Raw genomic sequence first — 25,312 nt, forward strand, 5'->3', positions numbered from 1 at the left:
GCCCTCCTGCGTCTGCCTCCTATTGGTTAGTTGGAGTTCCCGCCGAGGTGATTGGGCCAACGCGCTTCCTCGCCAGGCCTCGGTTAGCCCAGGGGGGCGGGGCAAAAGTCGTTCTTCCGCTGTCAAGCCTGGTGGTTGCTAGGGGCGCTCCGAGCTGAAAGCGTGTGGTAAGAGTTCTCTTTTCAGAAAAGATGTGAACCCGTTCCAAGATTGGCAACTGGGAGAATTTGTAGAGAGTTGGGCTGTCTGAACCCTGATAGGTCCCTCGCCGGTTCCGCAATCCCCGCCGAGCACGTTGGTCCCGGTCTCTCTCGTCCTCTACCCGCCCAGCCTTTCGCGGGATTCCACGCTCTTCCGGCTCTGGCGCTGACTTCCTCCAGGTGCCGAGTGGCGGGCTCCGGGGCTCGACTTAGGAGGTGGTGTTCGCTGGGGTGTGTCTGAGCCGGCGCTGTGGTCGAGTCCATTCGCTTTAGCCCACCCCTCCCATGGCTCATTTGTTGAGAAAAGTTGGTGGGTTTTAGTCGCTAGGGAAGTCTAAAAGTTTCCGCATGGTCAAGGTAATTTTACTAGCATTTCTTTCCATTCCTCTCCCCTCACCCCCCTGCTCCCAATACAGGTTTTCCACCTGGTGCCCCAGAGCTCTGGATCCGTGATTCAAACTATTCACTGCTTTCTCTGTTATTTATGAAGAATCAGCAGGTGGTAACGTGTTTTTTGTTCTTCTGGCTTCCCTTCTCTAAGGGTAGGAGAGCAACTTCGCAGCTTTGTAGAAAGACTAAATGAACTGTTTGTTCAAGAAAGATAGCCAGTCTGCCATTTTGGGGGAGGATATAGCTCAAGTGCTAGAGCGCGTGCTTAGCATGCGCAAAGTTCAGGGTTCAATCCCTGGGACCTCCATTAAAAATAAATAAGTAAACAAACAAACAAATAACCTAAACCCCCCCCCCCCCCCCACACACACACACAAGTCGTTTAGCGGGCAAGATAGGACTTAAAGGAAATGCCAGGGTTCTGGTTAATGATATACCACTGGTAAGGCCTTAACCTCACCAGGCCTGCCTCTGTCAAGTCAGGTTCATAACCTGGCCCTAGATTAGCTTTGTAAATAACCAAGGCATTTCAATGGTAGGAAGATGTAGAAATAAGTCTCTGGGGATTAGATATTTTTCCTATCATTTATTTCCTGCCTTCATGAATTCAAGAGGAATTTCATTTTGTGGTCCCTAGCCAATAAGTTTGACACTAATAAAACTGAGGAGAAATCCAAGTGGCAATCCTCAGGGATCTGTTAGAGTTCTGAGAAAAGAATGGTATCCTTTAGGTTTCTGGTCAGCTAATGTGGCCTTTCTATTGAAAAATGTTGGTTAAATTCTCTATACTTGATCTTTCGAAGTGCCTTTGAAATTAATATATAGTGACTACCTATATAACTAGATAGGTACTTGAGCATAATAGTATTTCCTGAACCCAGGGATACAAGGTACTCTGTAGCCCCTACTAATAGCAGATATGGTGGTGAATGTCTCACAAAATTATTTGAATGTAGGATCCTCTGGGTAAATGTGTTTGTGCCCTAAAAATTGTATATGAAAGGGAGCCACAGGTAGCTCTGATTGTGGATCAGAAGAGTCTTTTCTTGTTTTCTCGCAAGAAAGTGTACCCTTATGGCATAAAAATCTAACACCTCATATAGTTTCTCGCATAATCAATTCAGGTCAATAAATAAGTGTTTCATTAAAAGTTGAACCAGGTGTTCCTCTGACAAAAATAGTAAAGGAGCCATAGAAGACAGAAGGGAAGGGAGTGTGGTAAAATGTGAGAAAATGAGCCAGATTCAGAAACTGAAAAAGGTGTATAAACATCTTGGAGAGCTAGGCACATAGGTCCAGGAGCAAAATAAACTGGCAGAATAGTCAGGGTATACTGGAGACACTTTGTAAATAAACCAGTAAGAACTCATCCCCAAACTGAGTTCTTTATGTACCTGTAATTGTCTAATTTATAAATTACTGCACATGGCAGGAGTACTAATGCAGCTTTATTGCTGCAGTGTTTGGGACTCCTCTAATGGGCAGCTTTGGCTGGAGGACTAGCCATCAGCCTAGCTTGAACTTTCTTCAGACTGTGTTGTAGTCTGAAACGCTGCCTCAATCCTTGCTTTTCCCTCTCCTTCATAGGTGTCAGGCCTGTGTCACAGTTTGCAGACTCTCCCACCTTCCCATGCTTCCTTCCCTTTTATCTTTCACAGATTTTTGCCCTAGTAAATCTCTTGCATGTTGTTATGGGCTGAATAGTTTCCTCCCCAACACTCATGCGTTGAAGCCCTTAAACACACAGTCACCTTTAAAGAGGTGATTAAGTTAAAATGAAGCTGTTAGTGTGAACCCTAATCCAGCCTGATGTGCTTAAAAGAAGAAGAAATTTGGACACACAAGGAGACACCAGGGGTGTGTGCACAGAGGAAGGGCTATGTGAAGGCACTGGGAGAAAGTGGCCATCTTCCAGCCAAGGACAGGGGCCTTGGAAGAAACCAAACCTGCTGACAGCTTGATCTTGGAACTCTAGCTTCCAGAACTGTGAGAGAAAAATTTCTATTGTTTAAGCTTCCCAGTCTGTGGTATTTTGTTATGGCAGCCCTAACTAATACACACGTCAAATCCCACCTTGGCAGCTACTTCTCAGGGGCCTAAACTAGCACAAGTGGTCCCAGGGTAGGTCCAAGAAAACATAAGTTGAGATTTCAAGACTGGCACACTCAATACCTCACAGGCAGAGATGATGCTATCCTGAGCAGTACAGGGACATGGATAGTTCCTAGCCCAAGGTGATGACCAGTTGCTAAAGATACCATCAGTAGTGACTGGGAGAAAACATCCCAGTGGAGGAGAAAGCCCTTGCAGGTACTATTTCAGGCAAGTGAAATATATGGAGGGGAGAACATGCCTACAAGGACAGTGGAGCTGACTGGTTGCCACTGAGTTGTAATGACTCTGAAGAGGGATAAGGAGAAAGCAAGGGTTCTCCCCTGGTTAATGGCTAAGTGTGAGAGACAGAGGGCCTCTTTAGTAGCTTACAGAGAGGCTTTTATCTCCTACAGTGGAAGAGCTGACACAGTTAAGCCACAGACTCAAGACATGATAGTTGGAGGCACAGAGCTCCAGAGACATTTAAATGTGCAACCAAAGCAGGTCAGGGTCCTCTTTGAGAAAACCTGAAACTCTGAAACAAGGGATGGGACATCTGGTTGGACATCTGCAAGGATGTTAGCTCTGCAAACCCCAGTGAACTTCCAGAGTTTGCAGAGGTGGTTCACCTCTTCATACTAAGAACTAGTATTTCCTGCGTGCTGAAAGACGCTGCAGAGCAACTGCCCCCCAAGGCAACATAGAAGTTGCCGCTACCTCCTCTCCTGGCTACCAGGCCAGTAACTAGAGTTAAATCCTAGCAAAACCTAGGTGAGAATATGCTTGGGCCTGATAAAGGAAGAGATTATGTCAAAGGAGCTGTAAGAATTCGCTAGCATATACTGACAGAAACCAAGGGAATATCCTGCAATTGAATTTTGAAATTGCTTGATCAAAGGGGCTGGAATGTAGGACTAGATAATCAAGAATTCATTGAATTGGGGGCACTGTCTTGAGGCATAGGATTTAACACATGGCAAGAACTCTTGGGTTTGAAACAAACACTGCTGCGGGGCTTTTAGAAACTTAGAGAAAGTGATGGCCAATTCTGAGTAAAGTAGAAATGTCTCAGGTGCCCTGGCAGATGATAGAAGAGCAAATAAGAAGATGGACAAATGGGCATGCAGGAATGATATGTGAGGTCAAAAGACCCATCAGAAGATTATGTTCCACAGGAAGGCCCAGAAAACACACCATTCACTGAGGCCATCGGAAGTTCTCTGGTGAGAGGCAACAGCATCACCAAGAAGTTCTCCGTAGCCTGGACTGACAATAGAAGCAGTCACAGAACTGAGGCTCACTAATAATCATGGGAATGGTATTCCCCTTCCCCCAAGTAATAGAGGCCAGGTGGTGGCCCTTAGTCACCAAAAGCCAGGAGGCCACAATTATAAAGACCAGCAACATCTGACAAGAGTGGCAGCCTAAGGGAGCTTGACCCATAGAGAGTTGTGGATGTAGATATAGGGCTTAGCATCTCTAAGGGCAAAGTTAACATCTACAAATGAAAAAGGCCAAAATGGAGGAGCAGGAGACTGAGGATGGTAATCCTCATACCCCACCCCAAATCATTATCCCTTGTTCAGTGTCTGGATCTGAGCCACTTTTAAGATCTGAAACCCATTGACCTAAGAGGTGGCAGATCCTGCAGCACGGCAGCAAGTAATACCTGTAATGTTTCCGCAGTCCTTCCCCAAACAGACCCATGGCCATTTTGATGAGTGTACACACTAGGGAAGAGGGATAACCAGAAAATTGAGGACTATTGAACTTGGGGTCTAAGTTGACATCAGTATTCTAAGATCCAAAGCATTGTCATGGCCCCCTGTTAGAGAGGGGCCTTATGGGGGCTTTGTAATAAATGGGGTCCTGGCTAAAGTCCAGCTTACAGTGGGTCCATTGTGTCTATAGGCCCACCCTGTGGTCTGTTCTTCAGTTCCTGTGTTTATAAATAGAATTGATATATTTGGCAGTTGGAGTAATAGCCACATTAAATCCTTGACCTGTATAAAGAGCTATCATAGTGGGGAAGGCCAAGTGGGAACACCTGAAAATGACCTTCCAACCCTGGCCAACATAATGAATTTTAAAAACCAATATCACATACTAAGGGCATGATGGAAATTAGTGCCAGCATTAAAGACCTAAAGAACATGAGTGGAGGAAAGATGGTCCCTATCATATGTCTGTTTAATTAGCCAGTCTGACCCCTGCAGAAACTAGATAGATCTTGGAGAATAACTCTAAACTACTCTAGACTTCAGCAAGTAACAGCCCTAATTGCACCTGCTGTACCGCGCATAGTATTGTTGCTAAAGCAGATTAATAATGCATCAGGACATGGCCCATGGCCAGTGATTTGTTGAATGAATTATTTTCCATTCTGGTTAGAAAAGAGCACCTGAAATGGTTCACATATATGTGGGACAGATAACAGTATTCATTTATAGTTTTGCCCTAAGGATAGGTAAACTGCCCTCTGTCATCATATAGTACAAAGAGATCTGGACCTCCTGGACATCTCATAGAATATCACATAAATGATATTATGTTGGGCAGACAGCACAAGCAAAATGGCTAGTATGCTGGAGACAGTGGTAAGAGCTATGCTTCAGAGAGTAGGGAAATGCTGCAAAGATTCAAGGACTTGCCACTTCAGTGAAGTTTTTGAGGGTCCACTGGTCACAGGTATACCAGTATATCCTTCCAAGTAAAAGACAGATTTTTGCTTCTTACATCCCTTACCACAAAGAAGAATGCACAGGGCCTGGTCTTTCTGTGTTCTGGAGCAATACATTCCACACTAAGAATACTGCTGTAGCCCATATATTAGGTGACACTGAAGATTTCCAGCTTTGGGGCCCAGAACAGGGGAAAGGCTCTTCAGAAGATCCAGAGTGCTGTACAAGCATCTCTGCCACTTTGGCCTTATATTCTGGTAGACTCTTTTGTTTTAGAGGTGTTAGAGTGGGAAGAGAAGCAGTTTGGAGCTTGTGATGGTTAATTTCATGTCACCTTGATTGGGCCATGATATTTTGTCAAACATTATCCTGGGTGTGTTGGTGGCAATGTCCCTGGATGTGATTAACATTGGCTTGGTAGAATAAGTAAAGCAGATTGCCCTCCCTAATGTGGGTAAGCCTCATCCAATCAGTTGAAGACCTAGAGATCAGAAAGTCCTGCCTGACTGCATAGCTAAGACGTTGGTCTTTTCCAGCCCTCAGACGCGTTCTGAAACATCAGCTCTTCTTGGATCTTGAGCCTGCCAACTTTCAGACTGGAACTTACACCGTCGACTCTCCTGATTCTCAGGCCTTTGAACTCAGGTTGGAACTAAACATCGGCTCTCCTAGGTTTCCAGATTGTTGACAGCAGATCTTGGGACTTCTAGCTTCTGTAATCACGTGAGCCAAGTCCTTATAATAAATCTACATCTATGTCTAACACCTATTGGTTCTGTTTCCCTGGAGAACCCTCGCTAATTCAGATTTTGGTACTAGCAGTGGAGTGCAGCTGTAACAGACAACTAAAAGTGTGGAAGCAGCTTTGGAACTGGGTAATCGGGTAGAGGTTGGAATAATTTTAAGTTATATGCTAAAATTATGGATGTTAAGGGCAATTCTGGTGAGATATCAGATGGAAATGAGGAACATGTTATCGGAAACTGGAGGAAAGGCGATCTCTGTTATAAAATGGCAAACTGTGGCTGAACTGTGTCCTAGTGTTTTGTAGAAGGTAGAATTTGAGTAATAAAATTAGATATTTAGCTGAGGAAATTTCTAAGCAAAGTATTGAAGAAGGGGCTTGGTTCCACCTGATTACTTATAGTGAAATGTGGAAGGAGAGAGATGAATTAAAGAAAGACTTGTTAAGCAAAGAGGAACCAGAACTTAATGATCTAGAAGGTTCTTAGCCTATCCATATTGCAAAAAATGAGAAAGCATGTTCTAATGAGAACACCAATGGTGTGACTAGATTATCACTTGATAAGGAGTTCACAGGATTTTGTGAGTAGAAACACTACCAGTTTGAACTGAAGGAGATGGAGATGGGACAAAATGAAGACTTGGATTTATTGAATTTGACAGGACGAAATTATAGGTGATCATCAGGGCCACTGCCTCAGTTTTGACAGGCAGATGGCCTCTGCCTGAAGCCTTGGGAGTGGGACCACCCAGCAAAGCCTTGGGGGCGATACTGCCACCCTGCAGGACCAGGACAGCAGAGCACTGAACAAGAGAATTATTCTCAAACCTTAGGATCTAAGGGGATTTTCTTGCTAAATTTTGAACTTGGTTAGTACCCATTACCCCTTCCTTCTTTCCTGTTTCTCTTTTTTGGAATGGAAATATCTATCCTGTGCCTGTCTCACCATTTTATTTTGGAAGCACATAACTTGCTTACAGATTCACAGCTGGAGAGAAATTTTGTCTCAGGATGAATCATACCTTGAGTTTCACTATTACCTGATTTAGATAATATTTAGATGAGACTTTAAGTTGATGCTGGAATGAGTTAATACTTTTGTGGGTGTGGGGATGGAATGAATGTATTTTGCATGCAAGAATGACATGAATTATAGGGGGCCAGAGGTGAACTGTTATGGGAAGAATTTGTCGTCCCTCCCCAATCATATGTTGAAGCCCTAACTCCCAATGGGATGGTGAAGAAGAAATACCAAAGAATATTATCCCTCTTATTTATTCCCCCCTACCCTGTCTCTCTGTCTCTCCCCGTCTCTCTCTCCGTCTCTGCCTCTCTCTCTCTCTCTCTCTCTTTTCCCACCCCCTGAGAGGACAGAGTGAGAAGGTGGCTATCTGCAGATCAGGAAGAGGGATCTCACCAGAACCTGAACATGCTGGCACCCTGATCTCAGACTTCCCGCCTCTAAAACTGTGCAAACATAAGTTTCTGTTGTTTAAGCCACCTAGTCTATGGTATTTAATTGTAGCACCCCAAGCTGACTAAGACAGAACCTACAGTAAGCCCCAGTGCAAAAATCACAATACAGTCCCTAGGACCTGAGCAAGGCCATGTCATCTGCAGCAGAAAATTATACACATTTTAAGAACCAGCCACTAGTGTGATACTGGGCCTTGGTAGAAACTGAACGCTTAACCATGCGACTACAAGTAACCATGTGTCCAGAACTGCCTATTATGGCCTGGGTTCTTCAGATGGACCCAGCAGCATCTATTGTAAGGTGGAATGGTACATCTGGGATGGAGCTCAAGTACAACTGAGGTACTTACAAGCTACATGGCCAGGTAGTCCAGACCCCATGTCACCCACCACAGCTGCACCAATACCATGACCATCTGAAGGAGGAGGGGTAAAGCCTGAGTTTGGTTTGTGAATGAGTCAGCTTAGTATGTAGATATAAACCAACGTTAGATAGTGGTTGCATTATAGTCACATTCTTGAGAGGCTTTGAAAAATAACAGAGGGAAAATCTTCCTAATTACAAGCATTGTCCCTGGTCATCTGCTTTGTGTATAAGGAGAAGCAAACTGACGTAAGAATATATATATAGATTCTTGGGCAGGTGTCAGTGGCTCGACCCTCTGGTAGAGGACTGGAAGATCAAAGACAAGATCTAGGATAGAGTTGTGTGGCTGAATATACGGGAGTGGGCATGAAGTGTGAAGATTTTAGTCTTGACATTTTGCACCCACCAGGGAAGAGGTACTAAACAATGAAGTAGATAAAATGGCTCATCCAGTTGCCATTACCAGCCTTAATCAGTGGCTACCTTGGAACCAGCTTGATGGGCACTGTTATGGGTTACAGTGTATTCCCCAAAGTTCATATGTTGATGTTCTAATCCCCAAAACCTCAAAATGTGACCTTGATGGGGAGGGTGTAGCTCAGTGGTAGAGTGTGTGCTTAGCATACAGAAAGTCCTGGGTTCAATCTCCAGTACCTCTGTTAAAAATAAATATTAAATAAATAAACAAACAAACCTAATTATCGACCCCCCAAAAGAAATGCGACCTTACTTGGAAATAGGGTTGTTGCAGATGTAATTAGTTAAAATGACATCATACTGGAGTAGGCTGAGCCCCTAATTCAATGTGACTGGTATCCTTATAAGCAGAAGGTCATGTGAAGATAGAGAAACACAAGGGAATGCCGTGTGAAGATAAAAACAAAGATTAGGGTGATGCAGTAGAAGCCAAGGAATGCCGAAGATTGCCAGCAAGCCACCAGAAGCTCGGGAGAAGTATGGAACAGACTTTCCCTCACAGCCCTCAGAAGGGACCAAGCCTGCTGACACCTTGATCTCAGATTTCTAGCCTCCAGAACTGTGAGACAATAAATTTTTGTTGTTTAAATCACCAAATTTGTGATACTTTGTTAAGGCATCTTTAAGAAACTAATACAGGCACATAAATGGAGTGGCCACAGTACCAGAGATGGAGGCGATGTGTCGGCCCCAAAAGCATGGACTCCAACTTTTTAAGGTTGATCAAGCTACTGAGATCTAAATATCCAACATGCTAGCAATAGAGGCCAATGCTGAGCCCCCAATAAGGAACTATTGATCAAGGAGACCAGTTGGCTACTTGGTGGCAAATCAACTACACTGAGTCTCTTCCATCCTGTAGGGGCCGGTAGTTCCTTCTCACAGTAATAGGTAATTATTCTGCATATGGGTTTTCCTTTCCACCAACAGATCCTCAGCCAACATTACTTTATTGGGACTTATGGAATGTCTGATCCACAGGCATAGAATTCTGCATAACAGCATCCAACCAGGGCAACTGCTTCATGGTAAAAGAAGTGCAGGAAGTAGACCTATGACTTCATACCATACCATCCAGAAAAAGCTGACCTCATGAAGAGCTAGAATGACTTTCTAAAGGCTCAGGTGAAATGCCATTCAGAGGCAACTCTGAAAAAATTGGGTGCTATCCTTCAGGATATGTTATATAGGTTAAATCAGAGGCCTTTATGAACCCAATAGGAAAAATACATTGGTCACTAACCAAAGAGTAGATGCAGGAATAGCCCCACTTACCTTCACTACCAATGACCCACTAGAGGATTTTGTGCTTCCTATACCCACAAATCTGGGATCTATAGTGCTAGGGGTACTGGTTCCTGAAGAGGTTGCACTCCTGTTAAGGGACACAGCAAGGGTCCCATAGAACTATAAGGTATGACTACACCTAGGGCACTTTGGACTCACTGTTCCAGGGACTAGAAGGCAAAAGAGGAGTCACATCATGACAAGGAAAATTGACCCCAGTCGGTAGGAGAACGTAGCACTGCTTTTTACAGAATCCATGTGATCCACTTGGGCACCTCCTGATACTCCCTTGCCCCACTGTAGTTGTGAACACATGCAGCAACCCTGGCCTGAGAAGAGTAGGACTAGGAACTCAGACCCCTCAGAAATGAAGATTTGGATCACACCACCACATAAGCCACTAAGACCTGCTAAGATGATAACTGAGAGTGAGGGGAATTTATAGTAAACAGTGGAAAAGGGAGAGAATGAGTATCAGTTGTGGCCCCAGACCAATTGCTGCAGTTCATTCCACTAACCTTCCTCTTCTGAGTTTCTCTTCAGGAAGAGAGGCCCATGGGAACCATGGAAGAGCTTTTCCCCAAACCAGCATGAAGAAATTATCCTTGAGACAAATGAGTGGAATGTGGTGTTTCTTAAAATGGGACACTGGATTCCCTGCTGTGCAGAGTGTAGTTAATTGATGACCCTAGATGCTGTTCTAGATCTACCAATGTGTTCACAGCTGAGGCCATGCTTTCCACAACCTATTCCTATCTAGTGCTTGAGCATGGTAGAGTAATAATACAGGCTCATTCCTTTGAGACTTGAGACTCCTCTGACGGGCCACTTTGGCTAGAAAACTACTCTTAGGATTCAGAGCTTAGAGGGAAATTTAGAGAAAGAAAATTCATGCAAAGAGATTTGAAAAACGGAAATAAAGATAAAATCAGAAATCGATGAAATAGAAAGCAAAAAGCCGAGAGAGAATCAACAAAGCCAAAACATTAATCTTCAAAAAGACGACGACGACGACAACAACAACAACAACAACAACAACAACTAGTAAGACTAATAAAGGAAAACTTTAAGAAAACACATTACCAATATCAGTAATAAAGGGGGCATCACCACAGGTCCTATAGACATTAAAAATAAAAGAGAATACAGCTTTATACCAATAAATTTGACAATTCAGGTGAAGTGGAAACTTTTATTGAAAAACAAAACTTACCAAAACCTAAAAATAACAAATAGAAAATTCTGTATTTTATATTTTAAAGGAAATGAACTCATAATCTAAAGCCTTTCTACAAAGAAAACTCCAGATGGCTTCACTGGTGAACTCTTTCCAACATGTGTATTTCTTTTAGAAAGGCATGAAAGGCATATTCACACTTTCTGATGCTTATTTATCACATGCCCTATTTGTAGATTAACTTCCCCCCCGCTCCATGCCTCATTCATTTAGCACCTACTATGTATTATGTTGAGTTGTAGATAAGATGAATAAAGTTTTTGGCAGAGGAAGCTTTCAGGTTGGTGGAAAAGGCAGACATAATGTAGATGCAGTGAAATAAGTGCTAATAAAGATTTTTATAAAGTACTATGAGAGATGGGTGTGAATCCAGGGAAGGAAAAGCTTTACAGGCATGAGAAGTGAAACTATGCCATGTGCTATGGGCATAAAAGTAATTGGAAAATAGAGGACACGCTTTCTGTCTTCCTTACTGGATCCTCTCCCCTTATTCTCTTACATTCTTAATACCTCAGTGTTCTTCCTTGGCTTCTGATTTTCATTTGCCGCGAACAGTTTCAACCACTCCTACATTTGTCCCTTTCATATATATTTTAATCATTTCGAAATCCATATCTCCAGCCTCCACCTCTCTCTTGAGCTCCAGGCCTAAATATTCAACTATCCAGAGAATTCATCTACTCAAGGGCTTTATTTCCACACTTATTCTCCTCTCTCTCCCTTGCATCACCAGTCTTCCCTCCCTTCTTGAAAAATCCCTCCCTTGATGGCATGTCTCTTCAGCTATTACACTACTTTTCTGCCCTCCTTTATTTAGTGAATCTTCTCACTTTCTTTCTACTGTATCTTAATCTTTGGTGCTACTGAAAACCTTTTATGAGTCTTTTATCCTCATTACTCTTCTGAGACTTTCTTGTCAAGGTCACCAAAAACCTTCATGTTGCCAAATCCAGTTCTCAACTTACTTGACTGACAGCAGCATTTAAGCAGTTGATCATTTCTTCTTTCTTGAAAAATTATCTTTACCTGGCTTCTACCCTCTACTGATTTTATTCTCACCTCACTGGACACTCCTCCTCAGTCTCTTTGTTAGGTCTTCTCTCTCTTCTCCCTTTAAGTATTAGAGTATTCTAGTGTTCCATCCTTGGACTTTACTCAGTTTTTGCTCACACTCATCTTAGAAAATCACAATCAATTTTACTATTTTAAATGTCATCTTTATATGTTAATGATTCAAAAACTGTGTATCTGTAGCCTTAACCTCTCTCCTGAATTCCACACTCATATCTCCAATAGCTATTCTACTTGGATGTCTAACAGTATTCCAAGCTAAACATGTCTAAAACCAAACTTTTGAGCTCCTGTTAATCAAACCTAATTCCTTCCATCTTCTCCATCTCTGTAAATGGCTCTATGATTCAGCCTGTTGCACGGGCCAGAAATGTTGGGGTCATTGTTGACTCCTCTCTTTTTCTACTTCTCTTATTCAGTCCACCAGCACATTGCATCAGCTCTGCCTTCAAAATATATCCCTAGTCTGATCGGTTCTCTCCAACTTGGTCACTAGTACTCCAAACTGCCATCACGTCTCACCTAGACCTCTTCCTCCTAACTGGCTACCCAGCTCCCACACTTCCCCTACTATAGTCTTGGGAGTGATCGTTTTACAGTATAAGTTAGGATATGCCACTCCCCTGTTCAAAAACCCTTCAACAATTCACATCACACTTAAAATAAAACCCAAGTTTTTTTCCTATGATCTACAAGGCCCTTGTGATCCAGCCTTTTGCTATATTCTGACCTTATCCTTTTCCATTCTCCCCTTCCTTTTTTCGTGCTTCAGTCATGCTAGTCTCATTGTTATTCCTCAAATATATGACAAGCATGTTCCCATCTCTGGACATTTGCACTTGCTGTTCACTCTGCCTGAAATAATCTTTCTCCAGATATTCACGGCTTATTTCCTCTCTATGCAAATGTCACCCCCTTACAGGAACCACTTCACCTAAAATAACTCTCCTTCATTTGCTCTGTTTTCTTTCATAGCTTGTAGCATTACAGGGATTATATCATGTATGCATTTGTTTATGGGATGTATTATCTGCCTTCCACATTAGAATGCAAGCTTCATGAGGGCAAGGAATTAATCTGTTTTGTTCAGTCACCAAGTCCTATCAATTCTACCTCTTAAAAAATCTTCAGTCCATCTTCTCCCCATTATCACTACCTTTGCCTTAATTGAGTTGCCATCATCACTTGCTGGGAATATTACAGTATTCTCCTACTTGACTTTCTGCCCACACCTTCTGTCGGGGCCTTTCTCTCCATCACTACCAATTTGATAGCATTATTGTTAATATGTATTCATGTCTCTCCTACATAAAACCGTTCGTAGGGAACACCCTCTTTGCATATTGGATAGATTCAAGCCCCTTAACACAGCATCCAAGACATCTGCCACCTCCTTGCTTTTACTCTCCAGCAGCACCAAACTGCTTACATGTCCTTGCCTCTAAACTTGAAATATACTGTGTCTTCTACTTAAATGCCCTTTCCTGACTCTCAGAGATGATAGATAAATATTTCTTCCTTTGGCCATACTTCTATTGCATTTATTATACTGTGGTGGATTTTTTTTTTTAGCTTACGTATAGGCCCCTTATTAAACTGTGAGCTCTTAAGGAAAAAGAGTTGTGTCTGATTCAGGCCACAGCTCTGTCACAAGTAAGTGGTAGTTGGAAATGGGAGTAGGGCATGGAGAGGATTCAAAGTAGGAGGGACTGTGTGTATAAACACTCTGAGGCATAAGGGTCATCTTCAGAAAAGAGAAGCCCTGGCCTGTGTGACTGGCCCAGTGAATAAAAGGGAGGGTGGCAAGAGGCAAGCTAGAAAGACTGGGAACAGATCATGCAAGGTCCTTGTCAAACATGCAAAAGATCTTGAACATCATCCTATGAGAAATGGGAAGCCTCTAAAAGGTTTTAAGGAGGAAAATGACAAGATAAAATTTTCATTAAAAAAAAAAAACTCACGATACTTGCTATGTAAAGAATGGATTGAAAGAATACAAGAATGAATAGAGAGAGACCTGAGGGACACTATTGCAATTATCCAGGCAAAAGGGATGATGGCTCGGCCTGGGTTGGCAGCAGTGGGGACAGTGAGAAGTAAAAAGATTCAAGCTATATCTTGGAGGTAAAATGGATAGGACTTTGTGATAGAATAAATGAGGGGGCGAGGAAGGTAGATTGCACAACTGAATGCAGTGGTATCATTTGCTGAAATGCAGATGATTTGCTAGATGAGAGTCAAAGGAGCAATAGCTAGGTTTTAAGAAGTTAAGTTTGAGATGCCTCAATATGTGACATGGTAAAGGGATATGCCAAAAAGGCAGTTGAATATGGAGGTATGAATTTCAGAAGAGAGGTCTGAGCTAGAAGAATAACTGGGAGTCATGGGCACACAGACTGTATAAATCATAAGAGCTGATAAGACAGCCTAGGGAGAGATTGTAGCATGAAAAGAGAAGAGGATTATGGATGACGTAGAGTTGAGAAGAATTTCGTTGAATTGGAGATAATGAGAATAGAAAACTGAGAGGCCATATGGATTTTATAATTGCCCAGGAGAGTAACAGAAGTTGAGGAGACAGGAAGGCCATGAGCCAGGTGCTTGCAGATCTTCAGAGAGTGAGGAAAATGGCCAAGAGTTTGGAAGATCACTACATTCAGAAGGGAGAAAAGATGTGGAGATAGAGGATGTGAACCTCAAAAAGACAAATTTTACAAGAAGGAGAGGAAGTAATGAGGAGACACAACCTAAATTTCCCCTTAACTATATTCTCTGTTTCAGATAATGAGGATCTTCAAGAATGTCTTCAGATTTTCCAGGTTAAATAGGCTCAAAGAAATCCCACCTCTGCTCTTCCAGACAGATCAGTCCCCTGGGGCTTAATCAAGGCAGAGAAGCTGCCCGAGGGAGGCCAAACCTGTGGGATACTGGCATGGAATGAGTGGGAACTAAGAAGCTATGCTAAGAGTTCATGTGAGAGGTGGTGAGGGATTGAACTAATGTAGATGCAAAGGGGACAAAAAGGAGGGAGAGCTTGAAGAGACATCTATAACATAGCTGGAGATTGAGTTCATTCACATGGCCAATCAATCATGCCTATATAATGAAATCCCAAGAAAATTTCTGGACACTGAGACTTGGAGGAGTTCCTGGTAGGTGAACACAAGTGTGCTAAGAAGGTGACACATCCTGACTCCACAGGCAGAAGGCATGGAATCTCCATGTTCAAGACTCTCCCAGACATCACTCTGTGTGTCTCTTCTTTTGGCTGGCCCTGATTTGTGTCCTTTAAATGAAACTGTAATTGTAAGTGTAGTGCTTTCCTGAGTCATTCAGTTCTGTGGGTCATCCTTGTGGATGATTGAACCTGAGGGGATCATGGGAACCCCTGAATTTTTGCCAGTTAGTCAGACATGTGGGTGGCCTGGGGACCCTCAAAGTGTGTCTAGCATCTGCAGTAAGGGCAGTCTTAACTGAGGACTGTGTCCTTAAACCTCTGGAGTCTTACGCTAACTCCAGGGGATTGGCATCAAGATTGTATTCAATTGGGGTTTGTGTTAGAATAACAGGTAACAGAGACTCCTACTCAAACTGACTTTAAAAAGTAAAGGGAATTTATTGGTGCACATTACCAAAAAGTCCACAAGTATATGGCTTTAGGCATGGCTTGATCCAGCAACCCAAATAATGTGACCAGGACCTGGGTTTTCTCTTCCAGTTTTTCTTGAGACTGGTTTCATTCTCAGCAAATTCCCTTCCTGGTACAGGATGGTTGCCAGTAGCTGAAGCTACTGAAGTTCCTGAAGCTATGGGCTTGTGATTTTACATCCAATTAAGAGGGAGAGATTCTTGTTCGTTCAAATAGATGTTCAAGAATTGAGTATAATTGGCCTAAATTGGATCACATTCCATCCTTGAGTGAATTACTATGACCAGAAATATTGCCATAAGTCAATTAGAACCAGCTAAAATCAGAGGTAGGATTTATCTCACCTAAACCATTTGGTCATAAATAAAGCAAAATCTGAGTACTGCTGTTTGAAAAAATGGGAAAATGAATATTGCGGAAGCAATAAAAAAATGGAAGGTATTCAGCTGATATTTATTTAACTGACTCCTCATTTTGAAAATTAGCTGCATTCTGGAAAGCAATCCCAGTTCTCTAGTTCTTAAATTCTATACTTAAGAGTTGTTCTGTCTGTACTCCAGGTGGCTTAAATATTCTATGAGGGTCTCTTTGCAGCCTAATGATTTGCTGGTGCAATTCTGAGAGAAACAGCTTGTCAGATTATGGTACAGCTCATCTCCAGAGATCATTTATGTGACAACCTAATTATTCAGTGAGAGAAAACCCTAAGAGATGTCCACACTTAAAGAGCTGACAAAGAAGATGACTCTGCAAAAGAACATTTCTATGCCCTCAGCTCTGAAAAACCACTTGACTACCAAAATGGCATCATGAAGTTTATATACCAGAGTCCATGGACTTTATTTATGGGGAACATTCTTTGATCCTCACTTAGAACCAATTTGCCATGATTCTAGATGCAGTTCTAACAGGTTTGTTATCTGATGTAGTGATCATCTGTTGTTTTTGCATGTTCACTATCCTTTCTTACTTAGGCAAATCACCCTGATTTTCCTTTGGGAAAACTAGTTCTCTAACTTTCAGTTTCATGATTTTGATAGGACTGATACTACCTACAAGGTCCAAGAATGAGCACATGACAAAGATCTGGCCAGTCCCCTGGCCATACCGTGATTGATTCTGAAGTTGGAATGTTGTCCAGTCTGAGCTATTGAGAGCCCTACCCAGAACTTTGCCTGCAATTCTTATGGGCTTGCTAGGTTGTAAAAGTGTAAGGCCAGGCTGACGTTGGGCTATCATGGGGGAGAACCCAGCTGGTAAATGAAACCAACATAGAGAGGAAAGCAGAGGAGAGATACAAAGACAGAGGCAGAGAAGGGAACCCATTCTGATGTTATCATTTGGATGCCTGGAACCAGCCATGACTAAAACTCCTGGATTTTTCAGTTACAGGAGGCAATAAAATACCTTTTTTGCTTAAGCCTCGTTGAGTCAGGTGTCTACACTTAATTAATTCATTTGTTTTTCTGATCAAATTAGAAGCAACAACAGAAGAGAGTTTTTGCTGTGAATTAGCAACAGTTTCACTAATTTTTTTAAAAATGTTATGAATTCTGAATACTTAATGAAATAGAATCCAATATTTTGGTACTTGGTGCTGACACCAAAGGAAAGCAAAATCTCTCTCTCTCTCTAATTTAAGACAAAGAAAGAAATCAGTTTGGGATCCAAATCGTGACATCCTATTTTACAGAACAGGACAATGTTTGATAGTCCTGATGTGACATTGCCTACTTTTATAACTTTCTTCAGTGTCTTTCGCACTTAAAACCATCTTTGGTTCCTCTTTTAGTGAGTACTTACAATTCTAGAGCAAATTTATATTATTAATGTTTTTCTGTTTTAATTTCCTACAAAGCCAAAATACTGGATATTTTTTACATGTTTAGAATTTATGAAGTTAAAAAAATTAATGTGACTAAATGTTATTAACACATTTAAAATTTAAAAATTATAAACACATTGGAAATATCCTTCTGGCCTCTACAGGCTCTGCTGCTTTCTGCAACTTGTCCGCTCTTCCACCCATACCCCACACACCCACACACGTACATCAGCTCTGATGGACCTGCTCTGGAAGAGCTTCCAGGCTTTCCTGCCCGGTTTAGCAACCAATATAGGTTTCAGGACTATTGCCTCTGACTGAAAATGACTTCTCTCCTGTGAGCCCAAAAGAGATGGTCCTAACTGGGTCTCACTCTTCTCCATCCCCTGCAGGGAGATTTCCTATTTCAAAGGCTCCTCCTGTCTACTCTTTACTCAGCATTTTTGCTAAGAGAGTGTAGTGGAGAATGAAGAAGTTTGGAAGAGTTACTGGAACTGGGTGGTAAAAAGGGGATGGAAGGGCTTGGGATAGTGAGGAGGAGATTAGAGCAGGAGAAGGAAGGACAGTTTGAAGGGGAGCTAAGAAGAGTAAAGAAACCTGCCAACCAATGTCTAAAATAATAGTACAACACTGACAAAAATACCTGAATTTCGGTGCTTAAAAATAGCACAGCATACACTGGTATATAGAAAACGGTAATGCAGTCATGACTCCCTCTACCTTGACCTTCAGTCAGAGTAGCCTCTAAATCTCGTTAATTTAATTTCAGAGGCATGCCATTCCACCTAGAGATTCAACTTCCTGAAATATTCTTGGCACAAAACTTGGAAGGCTCTTGTTCTGTTTTAAGAAAGAAAGCCATGTACTTACATCACTTATACGTACTGCTGCCAGACTAATATTCCTGAAGCACAGTTCTATCAGGTAGTCATTAACATTTATTGAATATTGCTATCTGCCAGATACTAGGGTCTCTCTTTATTATCTTATTTAATCTTCATAACAGCCCTTTGTAGTAAGTACCATTATTAACCCAATTTTCTTTTTTAAATTCAGGGGGTGGGAGAAATTAGGTTTGTTTGTTTGTTTGTTTTAATGGCAATACTGGGGATTGAACCCAGGACCTCATGCATGCTAAGCACACACTCTACCACTGGGCTATATCCTCCCTCCAACCCAATTCTGTAGATAAGAAAATAGAAGTTCAGGATTAAGTCTCTTGTAAAGAAAACATAGCTACTAAATGGCAGAACTAGGTCTGGAACTAGGTCTGGATCTTCCTGACTGTACTTGAGTCCTTAACCACTATGCTTTATCACCTCTTCTGCTCAAAATCTGACAGAGTAATCAATAAAGTCTTACTAAAGTGCTTATCACTTAAGGCCCTTAGCCCCAACTGCCATTCCAATTTTATTTGCCATTATGCTCCTTCATACATCTGATTTTCAGAGCAAATAGAAGTGTTTGCTGATCACCAACATCCCTCAGCAGTTCACACTTCTATGCCTTTGTTCATGTAAGGATCTTTATTCTGTGTCACTTTTTTCCAGAAAAAAAATAGAAATCTTTTAAATCATTGTTTCACACAATAATTGTCATAGTTTTTATTTTTCATTATAATAACAGCCATTGATTTTTTACATATATACAAATACATACACACATATATATTTTTCTTCCCTTGAACTTTTTTTTTCTGAAATACGTATGAAAATTAAGTGGTTTTTAAATGTTTTAGGCCTTTGCAAATTATTTATACATCCAAATGCAACAGAATTAGGATTCCAGGTAGTAGAAGTCATTTTACCAAAAGTCCAAGAAGTCTTTAGGATCTCCCAAGATAATCTAAAATAAACAAAGAAACAAAAATTTGTTAGGACAGAAATTTGGCAAGTGGTCAGTCTCCTTGTGTATGGTGTCTCTGCTCCTAACAGGCACATTTTTTTGAAAAATGAAATATCTGTGTGGAATAATTTCATGGATTAAAAAAAAATGCTCGAGAGAGTGATGTTAACTTGAATGTACAGTTGTTTTGGCTAGAACACAGCTTCAGCTTTTTAAAAAGCAGTAGCTCTCAAGAAACATAAAGAGAAGGGAACATTTTCCAACTCATTTTAGGAGGCTACCTACCTGGATAACAAAACCAAACAAGGAGAGTCCAAAAAAGAAACCTACAGACCAATAGCCCTCATGGATATAGATGCAAAAAATTCTCAACAGATACTAGAAAATTGAATTCGACAATATATAATATATACATATATATTAGGGAATATATTTAAAGAATAACACAGCATGACCAAAAATTCAAGACTGGTTCAATAGTCAAAAATCAATCAATAGACCCACAAAAATACAGTCATTTGATCTTTGGCAAAGAAGCAAAAGGGAATTCAATGGAGAAAACGATAGGTTATTCAACAAATGGTGCTGGAACAACTGGACATCCACATGCAAAAGACGTGAATCTAGACACAGACTTTACACTCTGCACAAAAGTGAACTCAAAATGGATCATAGACCTAAATGTAAAATGCAAAACTACAAGATTCTTAGAAGATAACATGGGAGAAAATCCAGATGACCTTGGGTTTGGTGATGACTTTTTAAAATACAGCACCAAAGGCATGACTTACGAAAGAAAAAAGTTGATGTCAGACTTCATTACAATTAAAAACTTCTACTATGCAAAAAACGCTGTCAAGAAAATAAGACAAACCAAACAGTGGGAGGAAAAAAATTGCAAAAGACATAAGTACTGTTATCCAAAATGTGTAAGGAACACTTAAAACTCAACAATAAGAAAATGGACAACCTGATTTAACAATGAGGAAAAGATCCAGACATTTCACCAGAGATACAGATGGCAAGTAAGTATATGAAAAGAGGCTCAACATGTGTCATTAGGGAATTGCAAATTAAAACAAGATACCACTACGAACCTATTAGAATGGCTAAAATCCAAAATACTGAGAACACCAAATGCTGGCGAGGATATGGACCAACAGAAGCTCTCACTCACTGTTGATGGGACTGCAAAATGGTACAACCACTTTGGAAGATAGTTCGGCAGTTTTTTAATAAAATCAAATATACTCTTACTGTACAGTACAGCAGTCACACTCCTTGGTGTTTACCCAAAGAAGCTGAAAATTTACATCCACACAAAAACCTGCATGTTGATGTTTGTAGCAGCTTGATTCATAATTGCCAAAACTTGGAAGCAACTAAGATGCCCTGCAGTAGGTGAATAGATGCACAAAACTGTGGTACATTCAGACAATGGACTATTACTTGGTGCTAAAAGGAAATGAGCTACTGAGTCATGAAAAGACAGAGAGGAACCTTAAATGAATATTACTAAGTGAAAGAAGCCAATCTTAAAAGGCTACATACTGGATGATTCCGACCACACGATATTCTGGAAAAGGGGTTGCGGGGAGGGAGGGAGGGATGAGTAAGTAAAACAGATATTTTTAGGGTAGTGAAATTTTTCTGTGTGATACTATAAGGGTTAATACATGTCATTATACATTTGTCAAAATTCATAGACTATTTAATACAAAGAGTAAACACTAAGTCCAGCCCAACACTGGGCTTTGGTTGATATTATGTGTCAGTGTTGGTTCATTGATTATAACAAATAGATGTAGCACACTGATTCAGGATCATGGTGATGGGAGAGGCTGTATGAAGCGAGGGATGGGGAGGTGGGAATTCCCTGCGCTTTCTGCCCAATTTTGCTGTGAACCTAAAAACTTCTTTAAGATATTTCATTTTAGTGTATATATTTATACATACTTAATTTTTATATATAAAATATACTTTATTTTTTAAATTTATGTGTATTTCATATATAATATCTTTATATATAAATGTATGTATATATCCCTTAAAAATTCTAAAAAAGATATCAGTATAATCTACCATACTAACTATCCAAAGAAGAAAAAACACATGACCATTATCAATTGATACAGAAAAGGCATTTGACAAAATTCAAAATCCATCCATTCTCAGCAAACTGGGAATAGAAAGGAACTTCCACAAGCTGATAAAGGGCATCTATAAAAAACCTGGCGCTAACATCATACTAAACAGTGAAAATCTGAATACTTTCCCCTAAGATCAGGAACAAGGCAATAATGTCCACTCTCACCATTCCTACTCAACATTGTACTGAAAGTCCTACCCAGTGCAATAAGGCAAGGAAAATAAAGGAAGAAATAAAACTCTCCCTATTTGCAATTGTCTACATAAAACATCTCAAGGAACCTACAAAAAAACTCATAGAACTAAACGACAAGTTTAGAAAAGTCACAGGATACAAGGTCAACAGAAAAAAAAATCCATCATATTTCTATGTACTAACAGTTATCAAATGGACACTTAAATTTAATATAATACAATTTATAATGGCTCCCCCAAAATTAAATACTTAGGTATAAATCTAAGAAAACATGTACATGATCTGTATGCTTAAAACTGCAAATGCTGGTGAAAGAAATCAAAGAAGACCTAAATACATGAAGAGGCATGCTGTGTTTATGGATTGGAAAATGCAACATAGTAATGATACCAGTTTTGCCTAAATTGAGCTATAGATTCAATGCAATCCCAATCAAAATCCCAGTAGGATTTTTTGAAGATATAGACCAGCTGATCTTAAATTTTATTTTGAAAGGCAAACAAAGTAGAATAGCTAAAACAATTTTGAAGAAGACTAAAGTTGGAGGAATTATATCACCCTATTTTAAGGTTTACTTTAAAGCTACAGTATCCAACACAGTGTGATATTGGCAAAGGCACAAATACATACATTAGATAGAGAGTCCAGAAATAGACTCATACAAATATGGCCAACTGATTTTTTTTTATAAAAGTGCAAAAGCAATTAAATGGAGAAAGAATAGTCTTTTCAAAAAATGTTAGAACAGTTGGACATCTACATGCCAAGAAAGGAAGAAAGAAGAGGGAGGGAGGAAGAAAGCAAAAAAGAAAGAAAGTGAGAAAGAAAGAAAAGGAAAGAGAAGGAGGAAGGGAGGGAGAAAGAAAGAACTAACCTTGACCTAAATCTAATACCTTATACAAAAAAATAACTAAAAAAATCTAAATGTAAAGCATAAAACTATAAACATTTAGAATAGAACATAGGAGAAAATATATATGACTTAGGGTTAGGCAAAAGTTTTTAGACACGATGTCAAAATCGTGATCCATTTTTAAAAAAGATAAATTAGACTTCACCAAAATGTAAAACTTGTGCTCTGCAAAAGACACTTAAGAGAATGAAAAGACAAACTACAGACTGGGAGCAAATATTTGCAAGTCACATAGCCAACAAAGGACTTGCATTCAGAATATGTAAAGAATTCTCAGAACTCAGTTGCAAGAAACAAACAACCCAGTTTTTAAAATGGGCAAAGGTCTTGAAGAGACACTTTGCCAGAGAAGATACAAAGATGGCAAATAAGCACAAAAACAATGTTCAACACTGTTTGCTTTGGGGGAAATGCAAATTAAAATGACAATGAGGTACCACTATATACCTGTCAGAATGGCTTAAAAACAAAACAAAACAAAAAACCCTAACAGCACCACGTTCTGAAAAAGACACAAAGCCCCTGGAATACATTGCTGGTGAGAAAGTAATATGGTACAGCCTCTCTGGGAAACAGTTTGGTATTTTCAAATAAAGCTAGACATATAATCTAGAAATACCACTTTGGGATATTTACCCTAGAAAAAAAAAACTTTGAATGTTCACTCAAAATCCTATACAAAATGTTTTTAGCAGCTCTACTCATAATAGTAAAAAAAAAAAAAAAAAAATGGAAATAACCCACATGTACCTTGGCAGGAGAATAAACAGTGATGGATTATATTTCATATGATTGAACACTACTCAGGACCAAAAAAGAGCAAGCTACGGAGAAGTGCAACTGTATGGATGACTCAAAAACATCATGCTGAGTGGAAGAAGCCAGACACAAAAGAGTACATACTGTATACTTCCATTGATCTGAAATTTTAGAAAAAGCAAAACTAATTTATAACGACAAAAAGCGGATCAGTGGTTGCCTGGGGATTGACTGCAAAAGGGCAGGAGGGAAACTTGGGAATGATAGAAATGTTTACGTTGATTGTGGTGGTTTACATGGGTATATACATTTATTAAAATTCAAAGTTGAAATATTAACATCTTTTGACATAGCCAGCTCACTTCTAGGTATAAGGCGATGTTTGTCAAACTGCTGGTAGAGACCCATTATTTTAAGTGAATTGTTAAATCAATCTAATGTGTCTACCCAGAGGGGTATTTACCCTGAAACTAATGAAACCTAAGCTTCAGGCCCTCTCACTTGCAAAACTTCTTCCAAGGCCTGGTTACTACATTTATATTTATAATTTTGTACTCTTTTTCTAAAGGAGGCCCCCAATTATATAAACTTCAGTCCCCATGTAACCTGGATCTACCTCTGAAAGATCAGAATTTTTTTTAATGAAATGAAATAGAAAACATGAGAGCTTGTTCTGAAAATGTTGCTTCATTTATAGAATTTAAAAAGTTTTTTTAATTTAAAAATAGAATGAGTCCTGATGTAAAATTTTATTTCTTAACCAGGGTTTGTGTTTAAAAAAAGGAGAAGGTTGGTTATGTAGTGCACTGTAGCAACCTAGGCACATGCACACAAAGACATGTGTAAACACACAACACAGCACTGTTTGTGAGAGTAGATATTTGGAAATAACCTCAATGTCCATCAATATGAGAATATGTGAATACACTGTGGTAAATGTATGTAGTGGAATTCCATATCACTGAAAGGAATAAACTAAAGATACATGCATCAGGCTAGATGACTCTCATAAATACAACATTACATAAAAAAGCAAGTTGAGGACAGTTACCTAAAACATAATATTATTTAGATAAAGTTTAAAACAATTTGAAAAATAATACTATGGTGAATATGTATTATTCCTAGATATAGTCATGTATATAGAAAAAAATACTAAAAGTTTGCATGAGGCTAATAACAAATTCAGGATAGGATGGTTACTTCTAGGGAGGAGGGAAGAAGGGAGCAATACATGATACGAAAGTACATGCAGGGGTTTGATTTTATATGCAATTTTTATTTTGTTTTTAAAGAATAGATTGAGATAAACAAGGCAGAGTTAAAATTTAACAAGGCTGGTTGGTGGCTATGTGGATTTTTGCAGTATTCTGTTTCTTTTCTGATTGTGTTGTATTCCGTATGCATACTGTTACAGACATTGGTAATGAGTATTCTTTCATATTTGTGTATCACGGGCATTTACATACCACTTAATCCTCATGATCACCATATAAAACAAGGACAGAAATTATCCCTATTCCATAGAAAATGAACCTGATACTGCAAAAAAAGTTTATTACCAACTGGATTGGGGACTCAGTTGTTCCTTGTTTAGCCTAGATTTGCCTGGAAGTCCACTGGAGAAGTTTCCTTCAAGTCCAGGTGACTGACCCCAGCCACTCCCCCACCCCAACCTTGTAAGGCACTTACTTAGTGGAGGAACGAATTGTATTAATGATAGCTAAATGTTCAAAAAGCAGTCATTCTGAAGTATGAGGGAACCTTCAAGAATGACTCTGAGGTGACTGATATATATTTTCAAGCCAGTTCTCAGAAGGTGAAGGCAGGTTCTCTGGCCTCTTCTCCAGTGGCTCACTCTGTGACCTTGGGCAAATCACTTAATCTTTCACTAATTACAATTACACTGCGGCAAACTGAATGTGTAATATTCATCATTACTTACTGGGGCT

General features: G+C 40.1%; 1 long non-coding RNA gene across 3 annotated transcripts; it reads left to right on the top strand.

The window, feature by feature from the left end:
* The first annotated feature begins 82 nt into the window (after nucleotides 1-82).
* Nucleotides 83-19,993, top strand: LOC106729029. Of its 3 annotated transcripts, XR_004322756.1 has the most exons (5): nucleotides 83-167; nucleotides 617-699; nucleotides 5,902-6,088; nucleotides 14,807-15,306; nucleotides 18,842-19,993. It is a non-coding gene; the product is annotated as an uncharacterized LOC106729029 (long non-coding RNA). The 3 variants fall into 3 exon arrangements; XR_004322755.1 differs by having other exon boundaries at nucleotides 14,807-19,993; XR_001365305.2 differs by lacking the exons at nucleotides 14,807-15,306; nucleotides 18,842-19,993 and having other exon boundaries at nucleotides 5,902-6,134.
* Nucleotides 19,994-25,312: the final 5,319 nt, after the last annotated feature.

Source organism: Camelus ferus, chromosome 9 (genome assembly GCF_009834535.1).
Source record: "Camelus ferus isolate YT-003-E chromosome 9, BCGSAC_Cfer_1.0, whole genome shotgun sequence".
Taxonomy (NCBI): Eukaryota; Metazoa; Chordata; class Mammalia; order Artiodactyla; family Camelidae; genus Camelus; species Camelus ferus.